The 4,882-nt window shown below is 38.5% G+C and overlaps 1 pseudogene; it reads right to left on the bottom strand.

Annotated features, from left to right (window-relative positions):
* Positions 1-206: 206 nt before the first annotated feature.
* On the bottom strand, positions 207-756 carry LOC111824797 (annotated as a pseudogene).
* Between the last annotated feature and the right edge of the window lie 4,126 nt (positions 757-4,882).

The following is a 4,882-nucleotide window of genomic DNA, read 5'->3' as shown; positions in this document are numbered from 1 at the left end:
ACTGGTTGTTCAATTGTTCCACTGTTTGGTCTACTTGCATATTAGGGTTTTATATATATAGATGTGTGTTTTCTTTGGTTGTCAAATGATCTTTAATTGAAACATTTTTTGAACACATAAATCTTTTAATAATTGTCACCATTAATCTTTAATGGAATAATGTCACTAAATATACCTCATTAGTGAAACATTTTCCTTTGTGGTTCTTAACTAGCTCAGCATCCCACTGCACCACTGCTAATGTTATCTATATGATGTCATGAGGGTGGCAGCCATCAACATTGCAACCCCCAGGATCTTTTTAATGGTTTCAGAGAGTTTTCTAGCTAAAAATCGGTGCTGCATCTGTCAGGCAATATTGATAATCTCATCAAAAGTGATTATTTCCACTGTGTCTAATGATTTTTTGCTTCTTTCTGTCTCGGCAATTCTTTGAGGGCTTTCATGATCAGGGCAGAGGCAGAGGCACTACCTCAATCTGGGTCTGTCATTCTGAATATCAGAGTTACTGTAATCCCCAGATCCTTCCAAGCACCAGTTGCTTTGTTGATGTCAAAGCCAACCGTTTTTGGAGACAGGCCCAGGGGACCAATCTTGGGGGTCAGGGGAGACACAGCACAGACTTCCCCACCGGTGCACCTCGGGTGTAGTACTTTGATCTCTTTGGGGGAGAACTTTGGCTGCATCATGGAAGTGGCTGGTGTCAGATGAACCCGGATTTGGTACGACCGAACACCTAAGTTTCCAAGCTGAAAGCTGAAAGAAAAAAAAAATGTTGAGGGCCTGTCATTTTACATCTGTTGTATCCTCTAATCTGATAACCCTAAGTTTTTTATAGAGGTGAACTAAAGTAAAGCTTGAAGACATAAAAACCATAACTGCCTGGCATATGGTGATGGTGATGAGGATAGTGACTTCGGCATAGAAAACATGTGAGAGATATTTCAATGAATGATGACATCAGAAATGACTCAGAGTGATGTTTCAAAGCAGGCACTTCTATAACAAATATGTGCTAGGTGACAAAGACTTGTATAGCATGCAGTGACTATTAGCATCTAATATGAGCCAGAAACCTTCCTAGATGATGCTGGCAATACAACAGGTAGCCGACTCTCAGGAAATGTGTATTTTTTTTTTTTAGTACTTCTTTCCATAAGTGTTTACTTTTAGTTCTGATTAGTCCTGGGCACAACACAACTCATTTAGTCCTAACAGCAATCCTTTGAGGATTATTACTTGCTTTACAGAAGGGTTAACTCAAGCACAATGGGGTTAGCTACTTTTCCAAGATCACATGGCTAATGAGTAGAACTAGTGAAGGTAGAGAACGTAATAGTGACTGGAGATGTTCCTTAATCATTATCGAGGGTGGTAATGAGTGACCTCTATGAAGAGGTACATTTAAGGTCTGAAAGGAAGAGAAGGCAGTCCTGAGATCTGGAAGAAGAATGTTCCAAAAATAAGAAAGGACATATGGAGAGCCCCTTTGTTTAGAAAGTTTGTTGCAGTAAGGCCAGTGTGGCCATAACAGTAAGCAGATGATATCAAGAGGTAGGTAAGAGCTAACTTGAGGGTGGCCTTGTAGTTTGTATTTTACTCTTGGATTTTATGGGGATTGTAGGGATCTGAACAGGGAAGTGATGTGATCTGAGTTAGTGAGCGGCCTGTCAAAATGTCAGCTAATGGTGATGGTGGCTTGGATTAGAGCTGTAGAAGAGATGGTGATAAATGGTTAACTAATAAGATTTATTTTGTAGATAGAACCTATAAGACTTTTATGGACTGGATCTTGAATGTGAGGAAAAGATATTCAAGGGATTCCTGGGAATTTAAAGTAGGAGTGGGTTGTGGCGAGAAAATCAACAGTTTTCTTTTAGCCATTTAACACATTGCGGATGGATCACGAGAATTGTCGCTTCGTATTACAGTGTTTTACAAAGTATCATACTTTAAAAAGATATTAGCTTGTAAGAACATGTAATAAATAATTCCAAAATGCAATGGGTATTTAATTTTAAAGTGTGCCTTTCACATTTATGTAAAATGTTTTTTGTGCTCGTTCAATAGAAACTTATCTGGCCACTGGATAAAGCTAGCAATAAAACTACTGGTCCGCAATGTGTTAAGTTTCATATGCCAATTATAGATCCAAGAATGAATGTCACATGGTATGATTTTGGAATTCCGAAGAGAGCTCAGTGCTATGAGTTATCCATATAGGTCTTTGCTGCAGCTATGGGATTAGATGAGATTTCCTAAGAAGAGAGTGTACAGAGGAGAAGAAGCTCAGGACTGAGCCCCCAGATCCTCCCAAAATTTAGGGTTCTAGTACAGGGGAAGCATGCAAAGAAAATTGAGGAAGACAAAATAGGACAATGATGTCATGGAAAGCTAAGTTTCAAGAGTTTAATCTCAAAAGGAAATGAGTTGAGTAATGCTGTTGAGAGGTCATATGAGGTAGTGGATTAATTAGGGTGTCTAATTGCTATAATAAACAGAACCCAAGATGTCTAATGGCTCAGACACAATAGTTTTTTTTTTACCCCTAATATAAAAATATAGAAAGTGATCATGAAGAGGCCAGTGGTCTGGCCCTCCTCCCCGAGACTATAGTCATCTCCACTGTAGCTAGCTGAAAGGGAAGAGGAACATAGAGAATGTTGAATGGAGATTTTTATGGACTAGGACTGGAAATGGTGCCCATGTGGCTTGAATTCAGTCACATGGCCACTCCTAACTGCAATGGGGATCGCACAAAAGAAACAAGCCACACAGGAAAAAGGAACTAGCTTATTGTAACTAGCAATCTCTGCTACAGATGGCTATGGCAGGATGTAGGTCATAATGACTTGGGAAAAACTATTTCAGTGAAGTGATAAGGATGAAAGCCCAAGAGAATTGGAGGTAAGAAATGAACAGACCTTTTTTTTCTGCAGTTTTGCTATGAAGATGAACAGAGGAATCTGATAGAGGCCAGAAAGAGATGGAATGTTAAGATTTTTCAAAAGAGGCATGTTACTAGTGCAAACAGAACGTATACTATTGTTAACATTTAAGAAATGGATTCCAAGGTTTACACTTACAGTATAAATCAGCCATCGCCAACCAGTGGTCCGCAGACCACTGGTGGTCCGTGAGGTCCGAAAGGTTGGCAACCGCTGCTATAGATGTGTTGGTGTATGTTGAATTTGGCAAAATAAGTGGTATATTGTATTTTAGGTTTCCAAATTCCAATTGTCTTAATTACTTTTAAATGTAGTAATGATGTCATTGACTCAACTACTAGGTTGAGAACAGAATTCTATTTTCTATGGCAAGTGTCCTTCCATCAAAGAACCAGAACTTTAAAGTGAATCAGTCCATTTTCTTAATAGAATGGTAAAATGTATTCATAGCTGCATGCTTCATATACTATACTGAAAACAATCTTACTTTTTGTAGTCTGAAGATTTTATGCCCTTTCCATTCACTTGGTGACTCGAAGTGATGCCAAAAACCCATGACTAATCAGAATCTCATGGGACCTAAGTGAGAGGTGGTTTTTTCTTAGTTTGTTTTTGCACAAAACACCTAAGCACGTTATTGGGGATGTCAAAATATGTAGAAAATGACTGCTGCCAAAAGTCACTTAACAGAGATGATTGCTAATGTAAGAGAATTGGACTAAGCCAAAATACATACATTTATTTTAAAAGGCAGATTTCTGGGAAGGCTGAAAATTTCTTATCCTCCTGTAGTCTATTTTTTTAATTGAGATATAGTTCACATACATAAAATTCACCCTCTTAAAGTGTAAAATTCAGTGACTTTCAGTATATTTACTTTAAAAAGTTGTGGAACACTAATTCCAGAACATTTTCATCACCCTAAAAAGAAACTCCTCATTCCCATCTCTCTCTCAGTCCCTGGTAACCAGTAATCTACTTTCTGTTTCTTTATATGGAATGTGTGCAGCACAGGATTTGCCTGTGCTGCACACATTCCATATAAATGTAATGGTATAATATGTGGCTTTCTATGTCTGCCTTCTTTCACTTAGCTTAATGTTTAAGATTCATCCATGTAGCATGTATCAGTACTTCATTCCTTTTTATGGCTAAATAGTATTCCATTGTATGGATATAGCAATTTATCCATTCATCAGTTGATGGACATTTGAGTTTCACTTTTTTTGTCTATTATGAATATTAATGCTGCTATGAACATTCATGTACAAGTTTTTATATGAACAAGTTTTCATTTTTCTTCAGTATATATCTAGGAGTGGAATTACTGGGCCATATGATCCTTAGTCTCTTCTAACCTTTAATTCTTTAACACATCTCTCCTCTCTAGTTGCTAACCTCGTGCACTCCCATACTGTTTTCTTTAGATTTTTATAACATTTTCACTTTTCTAAGATTTTCTCCCCCTCTTCCCCCCCCCCCCCCCCCCCGCTCAACTTTTATCAAGCAAACCCCCCAAAAATGGTAAATTGGGGAAACTACCGCCAGGGGGGGAGGGGGGGAGAGAAACCAGGTTGGTTATTTGGTTTGTTTTAGCATTTTAGAGGGTTTTCTTGGCCAAACCCCGGGAGGCCCCCCCCCAAGAAAAATTTGGCCCAACCTTTTTGGGGGGCGAAGGGTAAAAAAACCCCCATTTACTGAAAAACTCCCGCTTGCCATCTAAGGGGGGGGTTTCTTTAAACTTTTAAAAAAACCTGGGAGAAAAAAACTTTGACCACACGGTTTCTAAAGAATTAATTGGCTTTTAACCCCACAAGATTCCATATTTTTTAACTTTTTCCCCACGGTTTTTTTAAAAAACCCCAAAAGGGGGAGGTAATTTTTTGTTGCCCCGGAAGGGAGGTTTGGCGCACTCTTTTTTATTGGGAGAAAAA

The sequence above is a fragment of the Myotis lucifugus genome, unplaced genomic scaffold, assembly GCF_000147115.1.
Source record: "Myotis lucifugus unplaced genomic scaffold, Myoluc2.0 scaffold_7227, whole genome shotgun sequence".
NCBI lineage: Eukaryota > Metazoa > Chordata > Mammalia > Chiroptera > Vespertilionidae > Myotis > Myotis lucifugus.
This window is presented reverse-complemented; position numbering and strand designations above follow the sequence as displayed.